Source organism: Rhinolophus sinicus, linkage group LG02, assembly GCF_036562045.2.
Source record: "Rhinolophus sinicus isolate RSC01 linkage group LG02, ASM3656204v1, whole genome shotgun sequence".
In the NCBI taxonomy this organism is placed as follows: domain Eukaryota; kingdom Metazoa; phylum Chordata; class Mammalia; order Chiroptera; family Rhinolophidae; genus Rhinolophus; species Rhinolophus sinicus.
In genome coordinates, this window is record NC_133752.1 from 7,779,133 (window position 1) to 7,792,745 (window position 13,613).

A 13,613-nucleotide genomic window follows, 5' to 3' on the forward strand; every position below is an offset into this window, starting at 1 on the left:
GGGCGCCCTCGAGAGGCCGGGCTGCGTCGGGAGCGGCGGCGGGGAGGCCGCGCGGGCGGTGGCTCGCGGGGTTCGGGCCGGCGGCCGGCGTCTGCAGTGCCCCGCGGTCGGGCGTTCGACCGGCGCGACTCCCCGGGCCCGAGGGCCGACTGGGCGCCAGCTCGGAGCCGGCCCGCGCGGGGGAGCGAGACGCTGGCCCGCGTCCATCGTCAGGGGCGTTTAGGCCTGATGCTGTTGCTGCTCTTTCACAGAGCAGTCGACAGCCATAGACATTTATAATGCGCACCGTACGTGAAACTGCGTATTCTAACCTCTCCCAACCCTCTGTGTTCTCCTATGATCCTGTACGGTTTTCCTGCAAGTAGGTAGCTCCAAGGCCTGCAGTCTCTTCCCCAGTTGTCCTTGGCGCATCCCCTGTCTCTCTCCGAATGTGCCTGCGGACTGGACCCCGATCCCTCCAGCACCGTCTTCCTGCCGGCCCAGACAAACCCACGGGCTTTTAGTTCTAAGGCTTTTGCAATTGGTAACTGTGATAATAGGCCATGCTTGCATAGCAGGCACTGTGCGCCAGGCATGGTGCTAAGACCTTTTACATGCGTTTACTCATTCAGTCTTTGCAGCAAGACTGCTAAGTCCTGCTACTAGCCCCAATTTGCAGAGCAGGACGCTGAGGCCCGGAAAGATTAAGTAAATCGCTGAAGGTTACACAGAAAGCAAATCGCCTGATTCTGGACTGAGTTACGTTTAAAGTATTATTGGTACACGATCAAAGCAAAATAAATGTTACAGAGTTTCATAATTATTAAGTAGATGTAAAATTGATTGGAACTGCATCTCAGTGACGTGGATATTACTGCTTTTTAAAATGCATGTCTGTAGATGAGTATGTCTTATTGCTAGAATGAGAAGGGTTGTACATCAGTTTTTCCTATTTCTAGTTTTCATAGCTGTATGCCCTTAGAAACCCTGTGCTTCTAAGCATGTATTGTACCTGGCAATGTAGTTTTATCGTAGCAATGTCACTCAATTCTTGACCTCAAAAAATTAGATTTGATGACCTGTGAGCTGGCTATTCAATTAGGCCCTCCAATTTTGTTGAAAGTGAAGAGTTGAAAACCATCTGACTTGCCAAAGGATTTGTTTACCTAGTCCTTTTCTTTCATTTTTTCAGTTTCTGGGAAATATACTAAATAGGTTTTATCAAGACATCAAATGACTATGAATTAGACTTTTTTTTCCAATGAGCTATACCATGTTAAACCTGATATACTCACACTTTGGGGGAATCTAAACATTCTTTTTTGATTTTCATAAATAGTTTTGGATAAATTGCTTTTTGTTGCTAGCCGGTTCAATTTTGTTTTTGCCAAAACTTTGCAGCTCATTCAGTGTGAAACTGTCAAGTATGAAAAATGTTTTTCATATAACCTAATTAACAGAGTGCGTTTTCATCATCAAGCTAGCCAAATTGGATATTATTTTCCCTCAGAAACAGTTTGACTTCCTTATTTCAATTCAAATAAAGCATCATGCATTTTTGAGGGAATATAATGAAAACTGCAGACAGTCAAAGTCATGGAATGAATCTTAAAAGATTTATTACTCAAGCAATCAAGATTAAAATGGTGTAAGATATAATTGTTTTATGCATTTTAAAAATTAGTTATGAAAACAATGTGAGACTATGACATGTTGCCTTTACCTAATTACCAACAACATAATACACTATGTTGCTAAGTGTATGTTATTTATTAAGTGTGTAGTATGGTAAAGAGCATGGTATTTTTTCAGTGCACGTAGATGTATCTGATTTGTTTTTTTGGGAATAACTAAATAAGAATCTTCCATAAAAATTGAGCAAAACTCCACAAATTTAATTAGGTATAATGATCAAACTTAAAAAAAATTATGAAACAATAAGGTATTTGCTGCTAAAAATTAATTGGTTCAGTGACTGGAAAATAATTTTATGTGTGTGAACAGCATATAGAAAATAGTAAATATTTTCTAAAATGTAATAAGGTGAGAATTGATTATAACTTACATAATTCACAATTTATTTTATAAAATGTACTTTAACTGCCTTATTGAATAACATACTGAATCTAAAAGAAATGACATAATATTTGTGTTTATGAGTTCAAGTTACACTGGATATACATATACTGGATATAGTGTAACTTGAACAATTTACTAGCCTTAGAAAACACTCTAGTTGCATTGAAAAGAATCAGGGTCACCGATCTTTACTGCAGTGGCTGTTCAAAGGTGCTTTTCTTTATACTTGAAGACAGGTCCTAAGGATGAGTATTGTGAATACCTGGGCAGGGGGAATAGAATACATTTAAACCTTTAAAAAAAAAAAAAAAGCTATTAAGCAGTCATCGTTTCCTACCAGTGACGTCTTTGCTTTGTTCTCTCTGTTTCTTTAGAAAGAGTAACATAAGTGACAATAGTGAGGGTGTGGAAGAGATGAGTTCTTCAAAAACAATTGCCATCGCTCCCCTGCCCGACTGTGTGTATGTCTGACTTCAGAACATCCTAACAAGGATCAAATACCTTCTTCCCGAACATGATCAAGCTCTCATTTTATTTCCTAAATCTGATGCTAAGGTGACAGTTAAGCAAACTTTACAAACGCTTTGGGAATGAGTGGAACAGTGGTGAGTAATTATGGCAATCACTGTGGTAGCCATTTGTATCCTTGGGCAACAGATTCCTGCCAAGTATCTATCTGGCTCCTGTGATTTCCTTTCTTTTCTACAGTCCAGCCCCTCCCCCATCCCCCCCATCCAATCCAAACCCTGTTCCTGACGGCTAATCCAGTGCAAGTCAAACATTGGTTTACAGTGTGATGCTCTCCTAACCCCAGGGATTCCCATCTGCATATTAGGCACAATTGTTTGTTTCCTTTCCCTCACCTCCCAGGACCTTCCTGCCCCAGGGCATCCCTAGCCAAACCAGGCCATAGGCCCAGCCTTTCATAATCAAGACTGATGAGTATCATTTTCTAAAGGACTCTTCATCAACCCAAAGCCCAGTTAAACTTTGGAAGTTCACTCTTCTATAACAAAACACACTCTTAGGTGGGGTTCAAAGGACTGTAAGAGGAAGGGGAGAGGACAAAATGTGTTATTGCCTTTCCAAAGCAAACTTAGTCTCAGCTATTCTATTTCTACTGTAGAATAAAATAGCCGAAGACGGTGGAGTTGGTGGTTAGGCAGAGCATTACAGAGTATTAATGGGGGAAGGGATTGCTTTTTTTCCCCTGCAAAAACTTGAAAGAATTGTCACTCATTCTGGGGTCAGGACATGGGGATGAGGGTAGCACAGGGAAATGGAAGGGTGGAGAGGGAGAGGGTTGGTTCTGTAGCATTTGGCAGAGACTGGAAGCCCCCTAGTCCCTGCCAGTGCCCAAGAGTAGGGGTGCTTTGGAAGTGGTAGCTGTGTGAGCATGTTACCTGGAGGTGCTGCAGAATTCAAGAGGGCAGCTGAGACTTAGCTAGTGGGACGTGGAAGCTGGGTTTGGGGCAGCATGATAGCAGAAATGGCAACAGAGAACTAGGATTGGGTTGCATAAGCCCCCAGGATATTAGAGCAGGAACTCCAGAGCAGGAGAGAGAGCATGATGGGGGAAGAAGATGGGGGAGGAAGGTCTTCTAGTGAAGTGGGACATACCAATTACCTTAGTAGTTCATACTTTATGTAATAGGAGAGTCCAGTGTGGGCAATCAGGAAGGTTAGCAGTGGTTCTCAAGCTTGAGCGCGCAGCAGAATCTCCTGGAGGGCTTGTTAAAACAGTGCTGGCTCCATCCTCAAAGTTTTTGACTGGCAGGTGTGGGGTAGGGCCTGAGACTTCAGATTTTTAACAAATGCTGATGGATCACCATTTGGAAAACATTGGACTAGACTAAACTACACCCTACAGGCCTAATCTGCTTTACCTATGTTTAATAAATAAAGTTTTATTGGAACATAGACACAATTATTGGGTTTGTTTAGTTTCCAGTCAGTGTATGGCTGCTTTTGCTGCAAGGCCAGAGTTGGGACAGACTGTATAGCTTGCAACGCTGAGAGTATTTACCATGTGGCCCTTTAGAGAAAATGTTTGCCTTCTTGGACTGAAAGGAGGCAGCAAAGGTGTGGTTGTGAGACTCTGAAGTTGGGCAGCCTGTATTTGAGAACTGTCTTTCACTAAATCACAAGTTCCTTCTCTGCCTAATGCCTAATTCACAGGGTTGCTGTAAGGACTAAGCCAGGTCATGTAAATGACAGTGGTTTATCATATGCCGTGCAGGTGAAAGGAAGTATTAGGAATGAGTGGAGTTTGGACAAAGAGAGAGAGGGGAAGCTCTGCAGGATGAGGAAAGAGCAGGTGAAAGGAAAAGGGCCAGAGTTTGCTTTTGTTATAGTCTAGTCATGCTGTGAATCGAGGCAGAAAACCAGATCTCTGGTATGTACTGGGTGCACGCGATGTGTTCAGTAAATACTCATTCAGTTCAATAAACAATGAGCTCATAAGTGCTCATATGCTTATTTTATTTCTGTTAGAAATATTCTGTGATGCAGCCCATTAATATTAAACCGTTAACACACTTGCAGATTTGCTACTTCGTGAAGAAATTGCTTTTGGTTTTGGGAGAAGTGGTGGGTATGCTGAGATAGAATTCTATAATAAAATATGAATTTTCTCATCAATATTTGGGGAACTCAGATGGTCATTTATGGTTCCCTTAAGTGATTGACCGCCTTTTTGTCATATTTTTATTCCATGCTTTCTAGTTTGAACATTTTTTTTTTTCAGAAGAGGATACTCCTTTTATGCAGGTAACATTACTTTTTCATATTTCTTGCTTTTAAGAGTTAATCTTCTGGTAGTGATAGCAATCAGATTTACAAAAGTAAGCTTTATTATGTAACTAAGTAGCTAATAGTTATTAATGTTCCTGAATTGCTGGCTATTTTGACAATTGGGATGACGATATGGCAGATGGCTTGAAATATAAGATACTCCTTTGTACGCTTATAAAGATGGGAAAAAAAAGTTGAATTTAGAAGAGTCTTTAAGAACATTGTTTTTATTTAAAAAGTAGCCTTAGTGTGTGTGTATGTGTTTCTTGAATATTCTAGATGGTTCATGGTGCCCTGTAAATTAGAAATCACACCTCCCACAATGAAACTAGGAAAAGTAGAAATGAAAGCAAGGTCTGTGGAAATTATGTAATATTATCTGAATACCCCAAATCCAATCCAGGTCATCTGGGTAGAAATTCTGAAAGGCATGGGAACATAGTGATTATAACCAGGAAATTGTATACCAAAGTAATGAGACTATTCTACCTCTGAATAAATAATCTTTTTAGAGAGGAGGTGGCTGGCATAGCATCTATGAATGAGAGGGATCCAAAGTGTCTAGAATTGGAACTGTGTCTGTGGAGAGCATGCATTTGCTATTAGGTGCCAGCTGTTAAGATCATCTAATTCCTCTTCAGACTCTGTGATCATTGGGCGACCTGTGGGTCGTATTTGGCTTCACATTTGAATTTGTCTATAGGAAATAAAGTGCCGTTCAGCAAATAAAGGAAGTTCTCCCTTTGGTGGTTACCTCCCTCCCTCCTCATGAATGTTTTTTGCACATAAGGCTTCAAGAGCTTGGAAACCACCTGGGATTCACATTCGTCTTCATGTAAGAACGTCACCTGCTGACCTTGCAAGACTGACCTTGCCCCACACTGTGCTGAACAATTGAAATTTTGCTGTGGGGACAAATCTGGGCTGCCAGCTCGGCCATCTCAGGTAACATCCAATTTTATTGGCTTAAATTGAATTGTTTAAAAATGTTTTTAATTCAGGTGGCAATGATTATTGTGGGGACAGAGTCTCAGAGAGCGGTTTCCAGGCTCTCGGCCTCACGTGGGAAGGTGCTGGCTTGGGTAGTAGATGGCTGTCAGCAGTGGCTAATTGGCCATCAGCTAGTAGCCAGTTAGCCAATTAGCCACTGATATAACTGCTGCCGCTACGCTGGTTGGAGAATAGAGTCAGAGAGTCATGAGTCAAGTGGGTCGGTTGGCAGGCAGAGAAGCGGACAGCTGATTGCAGGTCATGTGACTCCAGCCTCCAGTGAGACTATGGTGCCACCAGTGAGACTATAGTGGTATAACTCCCCTACCTATGGCTCCGTGGGTGTTCCGTTTTGGCCTAGCTATATCCTGCATTCTTATGTTGGGAGCAGGACCAGAGACCCCGCAGGCTGCCTCCCACAACAATTATACTGGTAACTAACTTCCTTGTAGAAAACTAGGAACATACAGAAGTCTATTGACAACAGCAAATAGCCTAGAGCAGGGGTGTCCTAACTGCGGCCCACGATCCATTTTTTATTGGCCCACAGCAAATTCCAAAAATATATTTAGTTTACTTAAATAAACCAAGTGAGGCAATATGTACTTCACCTTGAGTGACTGGCCGGCTGTTTGTGTATTTTACTGAATATGGCCCTGTCGTGCGGGAGACCCTGCGCGCTGCGCCATTTGTCGTGCGGGAGACCCTGCTCGCTGCGCCATTTGTCGTGCGGGAGACCCTGCTCGCTGCGCCATTTGTCGTGCGCGGTGGCCTGCGGGGTCTCTGCTCCCGCTCCCCACACAAGAATGCAGGATATGGTGAGGCCAAAAAGGAACACCCACGGAGCCATAGGTAGAGGTCATACCACTATGGTCTCACTGGAAGCTGGGCCAACTGGACGCGCGACCTGCCGACCGCCTTTCCGCCAACTGACCAACCGACGACCCTCCTCCACTCTCTCGACTCTGTTCCTCTCTTCTCTTCTGCTCTCCTCGGCTCTGCTCGGCTCCTCAGCAGTCCTCGGCAGTCCTCGGCTCTCCTCCGTAGCCGCAGCAGTTATACCAGCGGCCAATCGGCTAACCGGCCACAGCCGACGGCCAATCAGCCACAGCCGACAGCCATTCACCACCTGAGCCAGCACCCTTCCACGTGAGGCCGAGAGCCTGTAAACTACTCTCTGGGGCTCTGTCCCCACAGGCCCTTGGTGAAAAACGTTGAAAAAAGTTTGGACACCCCTGGCCTAGAGATATGCCCCTGATCCAAGTTGCACCAATTAGAACCATCCTTGGGAATTTGGCAGGCAATTGGTTTCCCTCTCTGGTAGCAACACTGTAAGCAGATGTCTGGAGGAAGTAGTCAACCACCAGAGCCCCTGCCATGTGAATGGAGCCAGTCAGGTGGTGGGGGGGCGGGGGATAAGTCTACCAACCCACAAGTATGGACGAGAGATGGATAACACAGGCTCTGTGCACTCCACATCTTCCTGAGACCCGCCTATGCTTGTTCTTACCCATCACTGATTATGTAAAACACATTCCAAGAAACATCCTAACAAAAGTCCTATTGTACAGTATGGAATGTGCCTAGTTATGGTGATGGGAGGATTCTAACATGGGAAAAGATTGTGAAAAATGGTACAGTGTGCATGGGAGCCTAATGAATATCAACATTCACCAGTGTTTGTCCCTTTGTACATAAGCTGAACATTGGCTGGACACTTCTGTGGGGACAGAGCCAGGAGTGCAGTTTCCAGGCTCTCGGCCTCACATGGAAAGGTGCTCACTCGGGAAGTAAATGGCCGTCAGCTGTGATCAGATGGCCATCAGCTGTGGCTAGTTGGCCATCAGCTGTAACCAGTGAGCCATTGGCCACTAATATAACTGCCGTGGCTACGCTGGCAGCAAATGGGGGCTAGCAAGGGTGGATTGTGGAGTGTGGTGACTGTGAATTGCGGATTCTGTGGCTCCTGCTTCCTGTGTCTCCAACCCAGCCGCCAGCGAGAGTATAGTGGTATGACTCCCCTATCTATGGCTTTTTGGGTGTTCCTTTTTGGCCTCACCATGTCCTGCATTCTTATATGGGGAGCAGGACCATAGACCCCGCCTGACGCCCCGCGTGACAACTTCCTATCAATCGATGCCAGCATGTGTCAAGACTTCAATACAAATCTGATATTCTAGTCAGATGGATCACTCTTTCCATATTAGTGCCTCAGTTTCTCCAGGGAGGCCGTGGACCAACTGGGAACAACGCTTTAAAAGCAAGAACGTTCTTGCTAGACAGATTTGATTCAAGAGTGGTTTCCATGGAGTTAAACCATAATACTCAAGAGCTATCAGAGTTAGTTGGAAAAAGAGAAAATATGCTTACTTCTTGAAAGAAAATTGAATTAAAATCTTCATCAGTAATTATTTTAGACATTGAATACTAAAGTGACAATTGTACATTTCTGGATTTAAGTACAGAGGTTGTGTTTAAATGTTTTGCACCACTCTTTTTCTGCGACAAGAATATGGGACCACGATTAAAAGTGAGATTCAGATAACCGTTAAAACAAAATAACAAAAGGCTGAATAAGGGCCAAGATTTTTTTGATTAAATGTAAATTCGAATGTCTACTATTTTAGGTTATATTAGAAGTACCCCAAAGAGGGAAATACATCGAACAACTTACAATGGTGGTTAAACTGCGTTTCACAGTAAGGAAAGCATTTGTGTTGTTCCCCCACTTAAGAACCTTCTACAAGGAATGAAGAGAAAAAGAAACGCACTTTCATTTGCACAGTCACATTTTCTGCTCTTAGGCGACTATACAGGTGTTCTGTACCGTCTTGTTGGTCGTCTGCAGATTTGCCCAGGAAAGGAAGCCCAGTGAGCATGAGACCCCGTCTCAGGGAGCCGACATGCTGATTGCAAAGACGAAACATGCTTGTTAAGCACACACAGTACGTATAAAGTAAGAGTAGTTGGATAATGTAGTAATGAGGGCAAAGTGGGAAAAAATGATGTGTAATATGTGGAAGGGTGTTGGGACGGGCTGAATCAATGAAGCATTCTGCAGGAAGCTGGCCTGGAACGTGGTTTTCACGGAGATGATAGACACCCGATGGTCAGAGCGACTTGTTAAGTAGCTTAATGTTCAAGGTCAGCCATAGAAAAGATATATTCATATAATTACAGGCATATTCACTCCTGCAGTGGGCATTTTTCATAATTTTGATTTACATAGAACAGTAGATGGATAGCTCTGACTAACGAATGCCACAGAAACTAATTTAAATTTAAGGCTAAAGCAAAGGCAGATGAACTAATTTAAGGTGAAAGCAAAGGCAGATTTCCTTTCATTTCCTAGACTGAATGTGTCATCTATATAAGAGGAAGGGTGGTGGTGAAGACGCTTAGTTTTACAATGTTGAAGGGGTACTAGGACCATACCCGGTTTACATTTCAGGTTTACTGTTTTCCAGCTTGATGACCATGGGTAAATTGCTCAACCTCTCTGTGCCTTGTGTTCTTATTTGTGAAATAGAATAACAGACCTTCCATAGGGTTTTGGGGAAGATGGACTGAGATCATTTATTCATTCCACAAATATGTTTGGGGCTCCTGCTATGTACCCAAAGCGAGTGGGAGAGAAAGCAGGAGAGCAAGACAGACAAACCCTTGCCCTACCAGTGCTGGCATTCTAGTGGAGTTCCTTGGACAACAAACAAGTGCATGAATAAAGTACAAGGCAGAAATAAGTACCCAGCAGAAGGTTAGTAGGGTGAGATGATAGAGGGCAACTGGCTAGCATCTGCAGGTTAGATCTTTCTCAGATCTAAATGTCACAACGAAGCCAGCCATGGGAAAATGAAGAGGAGTGGCCCTGGCAGGCAGAGCAGCTAGTGCTAAGGGCCTGGGGCAGGAAGCAATTTGACATGTTTGAGGAGCAGAAATAAGGCCACTGCAGATGAAGGCCACTGACAAGAGGTAGAGTAGTGGCAGATGGAATCAGGCCAGGTAGGGCTTTGACCACAAGGGTAGGGAATGTGCAACGGAAAGCCCCTAGAGAATTTGAAACTGGTGAATGACGATTCCATGGGGTGTGAAGTGGTCACCACCGGTGCAGGCCCAGGACAAACACTCAGCACATGTTCCCTGCGGTTACCGTTTCCTGTGATCCTCACACCAGCCTTGTATGATGCTGACTCGAAAAGGACATCATTCCAAACCTGATCTGGGCAGAACTCTGTGGGTTGATGGGTTCAGCCCCTTTGGGAAGGACCTAGCACTGCTGATAAAGCACGGGAGTATTTTTCTGGACTTCATGCAGTTCAGAGGCCTTCTGGAAAGTTAGATTGACTCCACTTGGCTAACTCATGCTCTTTAGATATGCCCAGTGGCCTTTAACTGGCTATCAAGGTGCAACCCTCTAAGCCCGATGCTATCCTAATAGTCTTTAAACCAGACATTTCTCTTTTAAAACTCTAGTCGGGTAGTGTTTAACTTATACTTGTCTTCCTCCCTGAACAAGCTCTGAACTAGTGTGTGCGTGTGTGTGTGGTCGGTCTTTTCCCTTGCCAACAAGCTTGAAATAAAATATGGATAAATGTTCACACTCAGTTCATCGCAGCAACTGCTTTGACTGTATCATTAATATCACCATTCTACAGACAAGGAAACTGAGGCTTAGCAATGTTAAGCAACTCTGTCAATTCCACAGATTTCCACCAAAGCCTATGCATTTAAGTACTCCATTGTACTTTCCCCCAGGAAGACCAGACTCAACCCAGTGTCTGAAGAAGCCAAGCAAATCTGAATTTGAGGGAAGGAGTACTTCCCAGTTACCGTACGCCTCCTTTGTTTATTGCAATCCCACTATTATTTGTTTTATTTTATGTTGATTTTAAAGACTGGTATTCTGTGATTCACTGTGACCTTCCTCCTCCCCTAACCCAAGATATATATGTGTAGCTCATCTTCACTCCCACTCTGCTTTTTGGTTTTTAAGAGTTCTAATTTGTTCTTTCACGAATTGAACTCAATCCTTACTAGGATGGAGCTTCTCTCCAGTTTGTCAGTACCCACGAAACCTATTCTTCTGGTCTAGGATGTCCCTTGAAGAATCTTCAGTTCATCAAGCTCAGAGCTTTCATTCGTTAGCATATGTGACTCGTGCCAATCATGCCACCGAAGTCTGTGGGTCTGCTGAGCTGAAGTAAATTATCCTTGTGAGAAAACACCTGAATGAGATCACTGAGGGATGCTAAAACACTGGAGTATTTTGGACTTTGGGGTGGGGGATGTCCCTCCTTCTAACTAACAAGCATTATTTTCTTAGAATAGAATCGATTTATAGGTGTACTGGAGCCAGTTCACACAAGTTCAGGTTACATTTTCAGGAAATTTGGGAAATAGTTGATGCCAAGTTGGTAGTTTGAAAATGGCTACAATGGGAATATTTACACCACAGAAATTGGCAAGTGCCACAAATCAGGGCTTCTTTTCACCCATAGAGCCATTTGTATTTATTTATTTATTTTTTACAATAAAATATATAAAATACATTTTAGGACAAAAAGTAGAAATTACAATAATCATAATGAAGGACAATTCTTTACATTGACATTAAAAAACACACAAAAACTATGACCCCATTAGTGCATTGGCCTCATTTCACTGCTCCCGTCACAATGCCTTTGTGGCAGGCGACGGCCGATACATAGGCACTGGGGAACCTCTTCAGTGTATTACCAGTACACACTTTTGCCAAGAACCTTTCTATTTCCACTTGTCTCCTTTTACCTAAGATAGATTTTTAACATGCCCAGAAAATCTGTACACATCAAAAGGGCTTTTTTTGCTCCTTGGGGAAATAAGAACATGACCATTTCACCAGCTGACCTGCATTTCAGGGTATCTAGGCCCGAAGCCAGAGGCTTAGAGAATTAGACTAGGATAAAATCCTCTTGAGTTCAGATCCAAGAAGGTATTTTTCAGTGCCCACAGGGATCAAAGGCGAGGATAAAGTGATTCCTTATAACTGGCTAATACAAATTGATGGTAGCGTGAATAATTCGCTGTGTTTGAGGCTGAGTTAAAACATGAGTCGCTCTTGAAGGTACAGGTTCAATTTTAGCTGCTCTTTGACTGCAGATTCAGTACTGATTCAGTTTCAGTACTTAATTATTTCTTTATGTGTGTGTGTGCAACACAAAGTTTTTAATGGATTTATTTATTTTAGTTTCAGGTGTACAAAACAACATAATTAGACATTTACACACCTCACAAAGTGATAGTTTCAACAAGTCTAGTACCCATTTGACACCATACATAGTTTTAGCCACATTATTGACTATATTCCGCATACTGTATTTCATATCCCTGTGACTGTTTTTTGACTACCAATTTGTACTTCCTAATCCACTCACTTTTCTCACTCATCCCCTTAACCCCTTCCCATTTGACAACCATCAAAATGTTTTGTATATCTGTGAATTTGTTTCTGTTTTGTTTATTTTGTTCTTTAGATTTCCACATGCAAGCAAAATCACATTTCATGTCTTCTCTGTCTGACACTCCACTCAGCAAAATACCCTCCAGGTCTATCCATGCCACCGCAGATGGCAAGAACCCATTCCCTTCCCTGGCCAAGCAATATTTCACTGTATACATGTACCCATTACTCTTTACCCATTCTTCCATCGACAGACACCCAGGCCAAGTAGGGCTGCCTCCTCATCCTAATCATTGTAAACAATCCTGCCATGAACATATGGGGCACATGTCCCCTTGAAGTAGTGTTTTGGGTTTCTTTGGATAAATATCCAGAAATGGGATTATTGGGTCTTTCTTTGTCTCTTGACATAACCTTTGTTTTAAAGTATATTTGTCTGGTATACGTTTTGCTACCCCAGTTTTTTGTGGTTTTTTTTTCATGAAATATCTTTTTCCATCCCTTTACTTTCAGTCTGTGTGTCTTTCAATCTGAAGTGAGTCTCTTGTCGGCAGCATATGTAAGGGTTTTGTTTTCTTATCCATTCAGCCCTCCATTGTCTTTTGATTGGAGCATTTAATCCATTTGCATTGAAAGTAATTGTTGATAGATATGTAGCAATTGCCATTTTATTCATAATTTTGACCTTCCCCCGCATCTTAAAGAAATCCCTCTAAGATTCCTTGTAATACTGATTTGGTGGTGATGGACTCCTTTAGCTCTTTCTTGTCTGGGAAGCTCTTTATCTGTCCTTTGATTTTAAATAAAAGCCTTGCTGGGTAGAGTAACCTTGGTTGTATGCCTGTTAGGAGAGCCTCTGGGGTAGGCCCAGGTCACCGACTGCCTATGACCAGGTGGGGACTACCTGGTAGGAGCTATAAAGTGATCTGCAGTTGTTCACTGCCTGTGCTAAACCTGGAGGCATGTGGGAGAGGCCATGCTGAGAACTGAGGAAATCTGCCACCAGTACCAGGCCTTGGGTAGCTCCGCAAAAAGCCAGGACATCCCTAGGCCTGCTGCCACCTGCCAGCTCCCTTAAGGCTCTGCCACTGATCAAGCCTCATATGGTATGTAAGTTGGGTGAAGCAGGGTCTCAGGGAGTCACTAGAGTGGGAAGAGTTGTGGTCACCGAGTTAATACAGATTCTGGTTTGGTGCCAGTGCTGAGCCTGGAGCTACTCAGCAAAAGTCTCAGAGCACAGCCAAGCCAGTCATCGCCCACCTGGGGCCTGTGGATTTTGATAGTTTCCCAAGAAAGAGTGCAGTGTGGGTGGTGCTGGCTGCTCACCGACAAA

At 43.3% G+C, this 13,613-nt stretch overlaps 1 long non-coding RNA gene across 5 annotated transcripts; it reads left to right on the forward strand.

The window, feature by feature from the left end:
* The first annotated feature begins 61 nt into the window (after positions 1-61).
* LOC109452125 (uncharacterized) lies at positions 62-10,380 on the forward strand. 5 transcript variants are annotated; one of them, XR_012492673.1, is made up of 5 exons: positions 62-361; positions 2,433-2,663; positions 4,805-4,827; positions 5,642-5,796; positions 7,930-10,380. It is a non-coding gene; the product is annotated as an uncharacterized LOC109452125 (long non-coding RNA). The 5 variants fall into 5 exon arrangements; XR_012492675.1 differs by lacking the exon at positions 7,930-10,380 and having other exon boundaries at positions 4,783-4,827; positions 5,642-5,929; XR_012492672.1 differs by lacking the exon at positions 7,930-10,380 and having other exon boundaries at positions 5,642-5,929.
* Positions 10,381-13,613: the final 3,233 nt, after the last annotated feature.